This window comes from Octopus sinensis, linkage group LG13 (genome assembly GCF_006345805.1).
Source record: "Octopus sinensis linkage group LG13, ASM634580v1, whole genome shotgun sequence".
Taxonomy (NCBI): Eukaryota; Metazoa; Mollusca; class Cephalopoda; order Octopoda; family Octopodidae; genus Octopus; species Octopus sinensis.
The window spans coordinates 36,855,193-36,870,192 of record NC_043009.1 but is presented as its reverse complement, the minus strand read 5'-3'; positions in this window follow the sequence as shown (position 1 = coordinate 36,870,192).

Below are 15,000 nucleotides of genomic sequence, written 5' to 3'. Positions count from 1 at the left end.
AAACGCTTCGCGGCATTCGTCCATCATTATATTCTGAGTTCAAATTCGATCGAAGTCGACTTTGTCTTTCATTCTTTCAGGGTCGATAAGTATCAAAACGAAAACTGGGGTCAATGTAATCGTCTTACCACTTCCAGAATTTGCTGGTCTTATGCCAAAATTTGAAATCAATATTTAACATTTCTCCCGAAACAATGCTGTGCCACTCTAGATCACAGCTTACACGTAGAAATACATACTCACACATACCTTCACACATATATAATTTTGTACAGACCAGCAATATTGGGGAGGAGTTAAGTCGATTACATTGATCTTAGTGATCAACTGGTATTTACTTTATCGACTCCCGAAAGGATGCACGGTAATGCCAAGCTAGAGGAATTTTAACTCAGAATGTAAAAATGAACGAAATGCCGCTAAGCATTTTGGCCGGCGAAGTAACGATTCAGCCAGCTCGCCACCTTTCATACGAATATAATATTGGCTTCAAATTTTGGCGCAAGGTCATCATTCCGAGGGAGGGCTGAGTCGATTAATCCCCAAGTGGTACGTATTTTATCGATCTCGAAAGAATGGATGGCAAAGTCGACCTCGGCGGAATTTGAACTTAGAACGTAAAGACGGACAAAATGCCGCTGAGTATTTCCCCCCGGCGTGCTGACGATTCTGCACGCCGCCTTCCGTTCCTATATATCACAAGCAAGCACTTCCTCAACATATCTCTTCTAAACCATATTGCGTATTTAGCGCAAGTGATTAAAACATATGAAGTTCTCATTGTTCTTCAATCCTCCTCCTCTCTTTATCTCCCCTTCTCTCTCTCTCTCTCTCTCTCTCCTTCTCTCTCTCGCTCTCTGCAAAACTGATCGAACAACAGCTCGTCTATTCTCATCTGGTTACAGAACAGACGAGCTGGCTTAAGAAAAATATCGACGCAGTCCTACAGAAAGCGAATGCTTAAGATAGCTTCACAGGGAAAATGCTTCGAGTAAGACGGTCTAATTTCGCTCACTTGCCTATCAGTACATTTGTTGACACCTCATTGATTAATTAATATTCTATGACAGTACATATACGCATAAAATGTAAATACATTAAAAAAAAATTTACAGAATGTAACCTCGGAGTGTATATGCATATATTTAATAAATACATATGATCTAATCTCACTATCTTATAGATAGCTCATCTGTTTTGCATTGTCTTTTCGTTTCTTTTTTTGCCGCCTTATCATGTGTGTCTACTCCGATTTGTTTTAAAACTGTGAAGAAGCAGGTTTCAGCAGGTTTCGATGCGAGTAGGACTTTAAGGCGGGAAAATATAGTTATTGCTGATGTTGTTGTTGTTGTTGTATAGCTCCGGGTCAGCTTTGACTTAGCAGTCATCTGATCAAAAACTTTCCAGTAGTGACCTCTCTCCTCTTCTTTCAGGTAATATGCATTCAAGACCACATGGCAGTAAAATGTCTAGAGGTGGAGGAGAGAGAAAGAGGAAAATTCAGATATTTCTTTTGGGTCAAACCACCTTATACGGAGATCTCCTAAATACGATCTTGTTTAACTACAGGTCAAAACTAATCGAGCAGATCTAGGATCAAAGGAACTCCAGCCGTAACCATTCCATAAAATTTAAGAACAATACCTAACATGGACAGTAAGGTGTGAGTTTAAGGCGATTTTTCTGCTATTTCTAGCAAGTGAAGTGACCCTGTAGAGGCTTATACATTGATTTATCACTAATAAAGTAAGGGATTACAAATAGATTCTGTATTAGAAATATCATTGACATATCCTTCATTAGTACGTCGCTAATAAAATTAAGATTATATATATGTTCTTTATTAGATATATTAGGGATACTCTTTTACTCTCTTTTACTCTTTTACTTGTTTCAGTCATTTGACTGCGGCCATGCTGGAGCACCGCCTTTAATCGAGCAACTCGACCCTGGGACTTATTCTTTTGTAAGCCAAGTACTTATTCTATCGGTCTCTTTTGCCGAACCGCTAAGTAACGGGGACATAAACACACCAGCATCGGTTGTCAAGCAATGCTAGGGGGACAAACACAGACACACAAACACACACACGCATATATATATATATACATATATACGACAGGCTTCTTTCAGTTTCCGTCTACCAAATCCACTCACAAGGCATTGGTCGGCCCGGGGCTATAGCAGAAGACACTTTCCCAAGATGCCACGCAGTGGGACTGAACCCGGAACCATGTGGTTGGTTAGCAAGCTACTTACCACACAGCCACTCCTGCACCTGTCCTTTATTAGCGGATATCCCTTTATTAGGGATATGTCCTTTATTGCCGCATCACTAATAAAGTAAAGGTTATAAATATATTGTTTAGTTGTGTCACGCATTTCTGTCAACCCTTTAATTTTTTAAATCCATGTAATTTCTACAAATCTTAATTAACGGTTTCGTGGTGGACCTTAAAAGTCTTCTTCAATCATAAAGTTGTATTTCTCTTCCAAATAGCAATACTAGTTCAGACACAAAGGCGGCGAGCTGATATAATGGTTAACACGCCGGGCAAAATGCTTCGCGGTATTTCGTCCGTCTTTATGTTCTGAGGTCGACTTTGCCTTTCATCCTTTCTGGGCTGATAACATAAATACCAGTGGAACAATGGGGTCGAACTTGCTGACATTGTGCCAAAATTTGAAATGAATATTAGTTCAGACATAAAGGCGATGAGCTGGTTAAAGGCGATGAGCTGTATTAAAAGTATTGTAATTCAGTGGAGTATTTCAGTTCAATCTTTGAACGGAACTCTTCATTGAAATATAAAGTACAAGGAAGAATTTTCAATAAATGCTTATCCTCTTACCGTAATAATCAGGCAGACACTTTGTTCTAAAGGCAGAGCCTATCTGCTGAGTTCGCATACAGTTACCTTTAATCCAATATCGTTCTTGGGGTGACACTTGGTGTTCCATTATCAAATCTCACATGATTAGAATCGACTTTATTCATGACCGATACAGTGTTGGATTAAAGCATAAGTTTTATAGGTTTTCAGCCCACGAGTGCCCCAGCATGACAGCAATCCAAAGACTGAAACAAGTATATAAAGAACAGGAAATGAATGCATATTCATGTGTGAGTATGCACGCGTGGGTGTATATATATACTTAACGGCATTTCGTCCGTCTTTTCGTTCTGAGTTCAAATGCAGCCCAGGTTGACTTTGCCTTTCATCCTCGCAGGTTGTGGACTGGGGTTGATATAACTGACTTACTCCCACTACCGAACTTGCTGGCCTTGTCCCAAAATTTGAAACCAATATTAGTTGACATATTGCATTCCGGTTGGTGACAGATTGATTTTCCTGTAACGATTGCGATAAAGCCAGTTGTAAAACGATTATGTTTCTGCTCTAAATTTGCTAAGTTCTCTTTCTTGACAATCAATAGGTGTCCTCTTTCTTTTCCGTTCGACTAACAATATCGATGTCAAATCTAAATGCCTTTCTGCTATAACAAAACAAATAAAGTTTTAAAAAAAAAGAAAGAGAGAGAGAGAGAGAGTCATAAAAAGGGGGTAGAAGATCCTAGGGAAGTACACACCACGTTAGCTATTGCTGGGTAAGTTCATATTGAAATAATGTTGTGGTATAAAACGCGAAAGATGACTACGAGCTAAGGTTGTACAAACATTAGCCATAGAAAGAACATGACATAGAAAACGAAATCCTCATTCTTACTCCCCCCCCCACACACACACACGCACACACTTTTTTTACTATCAAAGAAAATAATATAAAACTAAGCAAACAAAATTACGAACAAAAATCATTAAAAAAAAAGTTTCAAGTTTACTAATTTCGTTCTGGGGTTGCTTTAGAAATGTTATCTAGTCAAAATTGGACAACAATGAACAAGCTTTCTGTCATGTTATCTTCCTGAAGTGTTATGTACACTGGAAAAGAACAAACTCTCAGAACTGGAAGAATGTGAGTTCGTTATCATTAGTACTCGACGGTTAACCGAGTGGTGTAGAGTTAGAAATAATCTCCTATTGTGGCAACATGGCTAACCAGTTTCAAAACCGGAGAGAAGCTAGTATTTACTTCGTTGTACTTCTAATGTCCGAACGGAGAGTATCATAAAAATAGGCCTCTACATATTCGCAATTACTAGTAGAAATAGTAGCTAAACCTCCAGTATAAGAAATAGTAAAATTTAGTAACCAGACTGATTGTTTCTTATTCAGATACAAAACCAGCAAGTTTAAGGGATGGGAGTTAGTTGATGCTATCAACCCCAGTACTTGATGTGTACTCCATTTTATCGACCATGGAATGGTAAACGGCATAGTTGATCTCGGCATGATTTGAACTCAGAATATAAAGACCCGGAAGAAATGCGGTAAAGCATTTTGTTCAACACGCTAACAATTCTGCCTGTCACAAAAATCAACTCCAATATTTGACTGGTACACTTTATTTTGTTGCCCCCGAAATGATGAAAAGCAAAGTTGAACTACAGGATTTGAACGCAGAACAGCAAAAGGTCGTAATTAAATTTCGTGAGGTATTTTGCTGGTCCTGTGGCAAATTTTGAAACCATTATCATAATGCAAAGGGTACAGAGTTGGAAGAATCGTTAAAGACTGGGAAAATACATTGTATTAGTTCCGGCTTTTTACATATTAAGTTCAAATCTTGCTGAAGTGAATCTTACTTTTTGATTTGATAAAATAAAGCACCAGTCGCATATTGAGATCGATGTTCGCTTTACGTTCTAAATTATCAACAGTTATTATTTTAATGGCAGCAGTGCATGGCAAAATGTTGAACAAAATACTTTACAGTAAAAACTATTACGGTTTGAGTTCAAATCCCACTGATCGCTCGATCTTATTAGAAAGAGCAGCCAATATCTCCAATACCATCTTTAAACAATAAAGAAGTCACATTGGATAATGTAGTTCTAGATACACTATATCTGAAACATTGACGGGACGGCCATGGTTAAAACGCCATGGTTAAATGCCAGATTAATAGAGCAAGCGTGGATTTGAACAACGAAACACTAGCAGTAGTAGTTTTTAAATCGTAAGTTCAATACTTATCAATGGCACCATTTCATCTCCCCAAGAACATGCGTTGCATTCATTACAAGTGACACAAAACAGCTTAACTGTAGCTGGAATATCTAAGTATGGCACAGGTCGAAGCTAAAATTTGTTATTATTGTTGTAAGAATTAGGAACTCAGTTAAGTGAAAATATACGAGTTTATTTCTTGCCCCAAAAAACTGTACGATAGCATACGTCTTACCCTGCAATAAAATAGCTTACCTTTTGCCCTATACAAGTATGTGTGGAAGCGCAATGGCCCAGTGGTTAGGGCAGCGGACTCGCGGTCGTAGGATCGCGGTTTCGATTCCCAGACCGGGCGTTGTAAGTGTTTATTGAGCGAAAACACCTAAAACTCCATGAGGCTCCGGCAGGGATGGTGGTGATCCCTGCTGTACTCTTTCATCACAACTTTCTCTCACTCTTACTTCCTGTTTCTGTTGTACCTGTATTTCAAAGGGCCGGCGGCCTTGTCACTCTCTGTGTCACGCTGAATATCCCCGAGAACTACGTTAAGGGTACACGTGTCTGTGGAATGCTCAGCCACTTACACATTAATTTTATGAGCTGGCTGTTCCGTTGATCGGATCAACCGGAACCCTCGTCGTCGTAACCGACGGAGTGCTTCCATCATAAAAGTATGTGAGTTCACCTGTTGCCCAAGAGTACGTACGATAACTTAACTTATGCTCTACAGTTCGATAGTTTAGGCTATTGTACAATACCTTACTCATCTCCCTTCACCCCTAGAATTTGTACTTCATTAGTCTCCCTCTATCCTGAAATACAATAGCTTGTCTCATGTCCTGCAACATGAGAGCTCACCTTTTGCCTTGCAGTGCGTTAGTTTACTTGTTATCCTAAAATATGTTAACTTGCCTCTTTACCTGCAGTACAGCAGCTCATCCATATACCTGCAGTACGGTAGTTTACTTGAAATCCTGCAATACGGCAGCTTACCTGTTGCCTAGAAGTACAATAGTTTACCCTGAACCCTGCAGAACTGTAGTTTACCTCCAGTCCTGCAATGTAATAGCTTACCTTTTTCCCAGCTGTACGATAGCTTACAACTAGCCCAACGATTCTAATGTTCACCAACAGTAATACTCATTATCTTTTGCTCTCCAACAGCACCGTTTACCATTTGCTCTTTAATAAATAACAAATATGTTTGAAAATCTATTTATAAATTGCCATTTCAAATGCTTGTAGCAACAACATTTCTCAACTGGGTTATGATTAAGTCTGCAATTATTTATTTTAGAGGCAAACTGGCTTCGTTTGGACCTTCTCTCCATTTGTAAATCATTATAATTCTTCTCCCACACAAAAGACTTGCTATTTTCTGCAGAATTACACACACACACACACACACACACACACACACACGCACGCACAAGCTGTGTGTTTGTGCATGATTACAATTGTGTATATTTACATTGGTTAGACGTGTATCTCTGTGTTATAAATGTTACATTTATAATACATATGTATTTATATGTATGTGCATGTTTGTGTGTGTGTGTGTGTGTATATATATAAAAACGATATATATGTACAAACACACACACAATTTATATATGTTGCAGAATATATACATGTGTACAAATGCTAACACACCACCACGGCCACCACCTCCAACACCACCACGTCCAACACCACCACCACCTCCAAAACACTACCACCAAAACAGCAGCAATACCAACAACATCAAGCTCACCAAGTACTTAAATGTTTCGTATTTTCACAAATGCCATTGCTTTCCCTCATTCACGATTATTTTACTGTTTTAAAGAATTCATTAAAACAAAAAATCGTCCAACGTTTCCAGTTTGAAATAACTTCGTATGTAAATCTTGGTTTCTCTGATGGGCTCCAGCAAGCCCTAGATTTGGGGAAGGGGAAAATCGTTGTTTGTAAAACAATGTTTCTTTTTCCAGAAGCTTCTTTTCACCGAATGGAGTCTTAATTGCCAGTTCAGCTCTCAAGCAAAAATATTCGCCAACCAAAATGTTCCTCAATAAACTGCTATACTTTTAACACGGCTGTGTTCTATCTCTAGTCGCAGCGCTTAAATTTCAATGTCCCTCAATCGGCTGAGCTGTAGATTGTCTTTTGTGTAGAGAAATACATATATTCTCAGAGCAAAACTTTACGGGTTCAACTTCGCTTATTATCGTGCTCATACCACTAATACACAGGAATCAATTCAGTTGAGCACACAGTTTTGCCTACAAAACCTGACCCAGTAACCAAATAAGGGATATTAATATTAGAGTGAAGAAAATATTCAGGGTTGTAGAACACAAGACAAACTATTTACGGTAGTTACTGAAGCTGCGACATAGAAGTTTCATTTAAAATTAATGTATTTTCCTTTGTTTTTCTAGCGTTTTGCGAAAATAGCATTAGCGTCAAAATGAACCTTTTCCAGATACCACTGGATTATAAGGCATTTCCAAAACGCCGACGTTTTTGAGAGAACTTGTTAATCAGATACGAAATAAATCTCTCCTGGATAGGATTCCCAAATGATTCTGAAGATTCTCCATTATTTGACACCTCAGCCCGTCTGCGAGGTGAACTGACAAGTACAGGGTACTTACCGAAAAGTAGAAAAGGCATTTACGAAGAATTTCTACGTTTTCACAGAGAATCAATATTGATTTCTAACATCGGCACAAAGTCATAGACTTGGCGGAAGAGTAATCGTTTACAGTCATGGATCCTCGTCAATGTCGACGATGATTATTTATTTCATCCGTCACTCAAGTACCTACTCAATGAATTAGTAAATAAGTTGCCGAGTACCTCACTGACGTGACCACCCGTAACAAAATCCCCAGCAGTTGAAGGCGCGTGTTAATGGTTAAGAGATTAGGTCGCAATCGTAAAGCAAGGAGATCGATACCCGGCGGAGCAATGCACCCTTCATCAAGACACTTTATTTCACATTGCCCCAGTCCACTCAGCTGGCAAAAATGAGCAGTACCTTTATTTCAAAGAGCCAGCTCTGTCACAGTCTGTGTCACGCTGAATTTCCCTGAAAACTACGTTAAGGATACGCGCGTCTGTGTAGTGCTCAACCAATTTCAGGTTAGTTTCATGAGCAGGTTGTTCCGTTGATTGAACCAATAGGAACATTTGCCGTCGCAACCGACGAAGTGCCATTTAATCCTCAGAAGGCTTCAACGTGAATTTTTGTATACCATTATGATTTGGAGCGATGCACACCGGGTATTTACTGTTGGAACAATTATCAAGAATGAATTTAGCAGAGGTTTTTTTTTTCTTTTACTGCACTCTATGTAGGATATGAAGAATAAAACATGCAATGTATTTTCAAATACTATTAATGATAATTTATGATAATTAATGATAATTAATGCAAATAAAATTCTATTACGCTACCGAGTCTACTATGCCCTATTAATCTGTAAGTATTTTATTTTAATTGAATAAAAATGGAATGAAAGTAAAACAGGAAAAGTATATAAGATATGCGATAAACTGAAAATAAATCATTAATCTCGTTAGTCACATTGCTTATTGTCATTCTTAGCATATTTTACGACACGGTCATGTTGAAATGTTTGTACGATACACACACACACACACACACACATACACACACACACACACACACACACACACACACACACACACACACACATACACACACACACACAACACATACATACGGAGAGAGATGCACGCACACACACACACAGTGTTAACCCGTATCAGATTGTGTGTGTATATAAACATATGTTTATATATGTGTGTGTGTGTGTGCATGTGTGTGTGTATGTGTATCATACACACACACACACACACACACGTACACACACACACACACACGCACACACACACGTACAAACACACACAAACACACGCACACGCACAGCACATACATACAGAGAGAGATGCACACACAGGCTGTGTTAACCCGTATCAGATTTCGTGTGTATGTGTGTGTGTATACAAGCATATGTTTATATATGTGTTTGTGTGTGGTGTGTGTGTGTGTGTATCACACGCACACACGCGTACACACTCGTGTACGCACATAGAAACTGACGTATATATGTTTACATATGTAACTATAGACATACATACAGCTATAAAAGTAAACAAGAACGTTTCCTTTTCTCTCTCTCTCTCTACCCTGAAAATGTACCCTCGTACCCTTGTTTCTCCTCTCCCTCTCCCTCTGCACTGCCGCACCTCCAGCACCACGAAGTACATCGTTATTGTTCGCTGATGTTGACAAAACGTGCGTATCTGAAATGTAGGGGGCGCTTCATATCGAAGCTAGTTCAACCACATTCCATTCCATTGCACCTCGAATTCACAACGGCTTTCATTTTCTAGAAATTACTTTCTAGAAATTTCTAGTGACATTACTATGGACGGCGAAGGCGATGAGCAAACTGAGTAGTTAGCTTGCCGGATAAAATGCTTAGCAGCATTTCGTCCGCCTTTATGTTCTGTGTTCAAATTCCGCCGAGGTCGACTTTACTATTCACCGTTTTCGTGTCGTGAAAATAAGTATCAATTGAGCACTGGGGTCGATGTAATCGACTTAGCCCCCACCCCCTCGCACCCTCCAAAATTGCTGGTCTTGTGAAAGGCAAAGTCGACCTCGGTCTTGCTGGTCTTGTGCCAAAATTTGAAACCATCATTAGAATCGTTAGACCGTTGGGAAAAGGTACGTTCCGGCATTTCTTACCGCACTTTACGTCCCGAGTTCAAATCCACCCGAGGTCAACTTTGCCCTTTTTCGTTTCGGAGTCGATAAAATATAGTACTAGTTGAATAATCGACTACTCGCAGTCACCATAAATTGTTAGCCGTCGACACCAGTGCGTAACTGGTACTTAATTTATCGACCCCCAAAGGATGAAAGGCAAAGTCGACCTCGGCGGAATTTGAACTCAGAACGTAGCGACAGACGAAATACCTATTTCTTTACTACCCACAAGGGGCTAAACACAGAGAGGAGACAAACAAGGACAGACAAACGGATTAAGTCGATTACATCGACACCAGTGCATAACTGGTACTTAATTTATCGACCCCGAAAGGACGAAAGGCAAAGTCGACCTCGGTGGAATTTGAACTCAGAACGTAACGGCAGACGAAATACGGCTACGCATTTCGCCCGGCGTGCTAACGATTCTGCCAGCTCATTGCGGTTGCCGTTTTTGTCGTCATCGTTATTTTGGCTATCAATTGCGCCGGCGGCGGTAGTCGTAGTGTCGGTGGAGTTGGTGACGGTCGTTGCTCTATTTTATGCTATCAATGTCCTGCTGTTGGTTTTGTTCTTGCAACTAGAGTTGTATATGGTGTTGTCGTTGTAGTTGTTGTTAGCGTGGTTTTCCTTTTGTTGCTATAGAATGTTGATAAACTCACTTTCTAAGAAAACACCTTTCTAAGAAACGCATGTCTCATAAATATTATATACACATTCACGTAATAGACACATTCACCTATTTTCTCTCTTATACTCTCTCTCTCCCTTTTTCTCTCTCTCTCTCTGTCTCTCTCTCTTTCTCTCTCTCACTATCTCTCACTCTCTCTCTCTCTCTCTCTCTCTCTCTCTCTCTCTCTCTCTCTCTCTCTCTCTCTCTCTCTCCCTCTCTTATATGTATGAAATTATATATTAAATTCTTTTGTTTCCAAAATGTGAATGCTAAAATTTGTAGGTATGGGGTAAGAAGTTTGCTTCCCAACCACATGGTTCAGAGTTCAGTCCCACTATGTGACACCTTGATCAGACGCCTTTTACCATAGGCACATGCCGACAAAGGCATTGAGTCGATTTGGTAGATGGAAGCTCAAAGAAAGTGGTCGTATTTATAGTCATGTGTGTGTGTGTGTGTGTGTTGTGAGTCTGCGTTTGTTCCCCCACCATCGCTTGACAACCGATGCTGGTGTGTTTACGTCCCTCGTAACTTAACGGTTCGGCAAAAAAGACCGATAGAGTAAGTACTTGGCTTACAAAGAATACGTCCCGGGGTTGACTAAAGGCGCTGCTCCAGCAAGGCCGTAGTCAAATGATTGAAACAAATAAAAGAGTAAAAGAGTAATATATATATATATATATGTGGTGTGTGTGTGTGTGTGTGTGTGTGTATGTGTGTGTGTATGTATATATATATATATATATATATAATGTTCATTCATATTACAATCAATTGCAGCTGTTTTATTTGCATTTTACTGTATGGAGTACATAATTTATTCAGAAGTAATTCACTTATTTTAGGGTTTATACCCTCAATCAACATTACTATTGTTATTATTACTGAAATTATTCTAGTATTGTTCGCAAAAATATCATTAATTATCACAATAATTATCTTAACTAGTATAATTACTATAGATGGTAATTTATATTTCTTTAAATTGTTTAGACGTTTATTTAATCCAACGTGGACATCTCATAGCCTGTTCCTGTCTAGTGTTTATAACAAAATATTTATAAAAGAAAACTGAGTACATTTCCTTCGCATAAAAATTACATCTATTATCGCCTATTCTATAAAAAAATTTGCTTTAAATAATTATTTCCCAAGCAATCGAAAATACTTTGTTACTATCTTTAAGTGCCCAAATTAGCTTACTAAAGCTGGCAGTACTCATTTTGTCCTTATTTCTAAACGAACTTAAATTATTGGCAACTCTCTGCTTAATATAACATGAGGAACTTTTCTCTATATCCTGCGAAATTATAAAAGTCCTCATTTAGTTTAAATACCTCTTCGTTTGCTGAGAGTTTACTAATTCGGATTGATATATTTTCTACTATTGGTTGGGTTATACTTTTTGGGTGATTGCTATTTTTATGAATATATCTAAGGTTTGTATGAGGTTTATGATAAGGCCTGTGTAACACTGTACTTAGATCTAAATTAACATCAAGAAAGTTAACTGAGTTACGTTCCTCTTCTTTAGATATTGAGTCCTATGTTTTTAAAGAGCCTATATATACCTATACATGTACATATATACAATCATGTGTGTATGTGTGTGTGTACATACAGATGTACATAGATTTATATGTTTCTTTGTTCTGGTTTCTTTGTTGTAGTATTCCCAAACAACATTTATCTTAGTGCTGCTGACAACGCCGGATTGAATGGTACTCTCCGTGTGTCGAAACCATAATGATATCCGTGGGGCAGCTGATGATGGAGGTATGTTGGATTGTTGGTATAGCTGTTTTTTGTATATGTCGAATAGTATTATAACACATCCTTTTGATATATATATATATATATACGTGTGTGAAAGAGAGAGAGTGTGAGTGTGTATATATATGTGTGTGTGTTCGTGCGTGAATGTAATATAAACATATAAACTACACTCATACATGTATACATACGTACGTACTTGTATACGTACACGCATTCATACACAAGTGTGTGTATGTGTGTGTGTGTGTGTGTGTGTGTGTGTGTGTGTCTGTGTGTGGTGTGTGTGTGTGTGTGTGTGTGAAGGTGCGTGTCCTACTGCTTTATATGTTTTACTCACGATCGTCAAATCGTGGGCTCGACTTCTGAACCGGACGACATGTTGTGTTCTGGAGGAAATCACTTCATTTCACGTTGCTCTGAGAATGCGAGAATGGCAGAATCATTGGTGTATCAGCAGAAACACTTTACTGTATATCTTCCGACTCTCTCCATTCTAAGTTCAAATCAGCCTACCTTGAGAAGACGACGGGAAAACATTGCAGTATTCATCCTAAGTCTTGTCAACATAGCCGAAGTCCCAGTTGTCTAATTAAAGGAGGTAAGAGAGGGTACAGGCTCCTGTTAGGTCGTATATAATACTGGAGAAGATTCACATGCACAGGACCTGCCCAAGGGCAGTCCACCATTACACTAGGTACACACACACACATACACACACATAGATACATACATATATACACATACACACGCATACACACATACCTATATACACACACATACACACATACATACGCACACATTCACACACACGCACATACAAGCACACGCACGCATTCACACACATACATAACCAACAGATTACATCTGCAACCACATACACACACACTTCCACTCAGACAAACATACACACGCATACACACGCATACACACATACCCACACATACACACACTTACACTCACACATACACACATACACATACACACGCATATACACATACACACATTCACACACACATGTATAACCAACAGATATCATCTAGAAACAGTACACACACACACACACAGTCATATTTGTGTATGACTGTATACAAGTACGTACGTATTGTTTGAAATGTGTAAAACATTTTTATGACGTTCATTATGTAATAAGATCTTTACATGCAATGTCACCCATGGCTAAGCCGGTGGGTACATGTGTGCGCAAACATATGGTGGTATCAGAAAGATCCCGGACTAGTTATGTTTAATTAAAAAAATAACTTATTTACCTAATTTTTAATATCATCTCATTCCACATAGTCACCTCGTGCAGAAGTACACTGGTCCCAGCGTTCCTGCCCCTTTTGGAATCCGGCCGGGAAGCCGTTTTTTTTGTAAGGATGTCGAGGACCTTCTGCGATTCGATCTGGATCTCGACAACGGTATTAAAAAGGTGGCTTTTGAGTTGTATTTTCATCTTGGAGAAGTGATAGAAGTTCGCAGGCGCTAAATCTGGCGAATAGGGCGAATGCGGAAACGATATCATCTTGCTTTTGGCGAGAAACTTACAAGTGACGCGAGCTCGGTGTCAAGGTGTATTGTCGACGTGAAGAATTGAATTCTTCGCCCTCCACAGATCCGGTCGCTTTTGCGGAATGTTCTCCCTCAAACGCTTCAAAACGTTGCAGTAGTACTCTTGATTTATGGTTTGGCTCAGGGGATCAAATATTCTCGATGCACAATACTACATTTCCGGGGGTGACGTTCGTGGCAGGACTTCCAGATCGTTCATCGTTTTCCAGTGATGTTCTTCCACTTTTGCAGCGCCCGTGCCACTCGAAACAATGCGTACGACCCCATTGCCTCGTCACCTTAAACTTGCCGAAGCATGCACAATGTCTCTGTTTCATGTTGGTACTTTGTTCCTGTCCATAACAAAATCGCAGACTACAGCAGGCAGGTGATCACAAAATTTCACAACTTGGGAAGTAAACACAGCGATGTCACTCGAAACGCTGCCTCATGAAGGTCACTGCTAGCTCTTACTGCGCAGGCAACCGTGTGCTGTCATCTGCCAGAGAACTTTTTGATATCACCTCGTATATCTATATGCGTATATATGTTCTTGCATGCATGTGTGTATGCACATATACATACACACATAATACATATATACATACATCATATATATATATAGATAGATATATATATATATGTGTGTGTATGTATGTATGTATGAATACAGAGACAGAGAGAGACAGAGAGAGAGAGAGGAGCGAGGGAGATTGTGTCATCCCACAAATAATGCGGTTTTTTCAATTGCATGAACTGACAGTCGGAAGGGGACGGGATTAACTACCTGCATCAACTTGCTATAAGAACAGGTAGTAATTTTACTTTGTCCTTATTCTTAGGGCAAGTTTTGAAGAGTGCAGTTCGATTTTAACAGTCATTTTTTCAAATCTATAATGGAAGTGACAAAGGAGCATATTCGGTATATCTTGCTTTGTCATTCCAATAAAGGCATCAACGCAATGGAAAGTGCGAGGAATATTAATGTAGTATATAGGGATCCAACAATAAGCGTAAGCCAGTGTCAACGGTGGTTCTAGAAATTCCAAGCCGGAAACTATAGCCTAAAAGACGAGCTTCGTCCTGGAAGACCTGTAGCTCTCGACGAGGACATCCTGCAAATTATGGTGGAACAGAATCCCA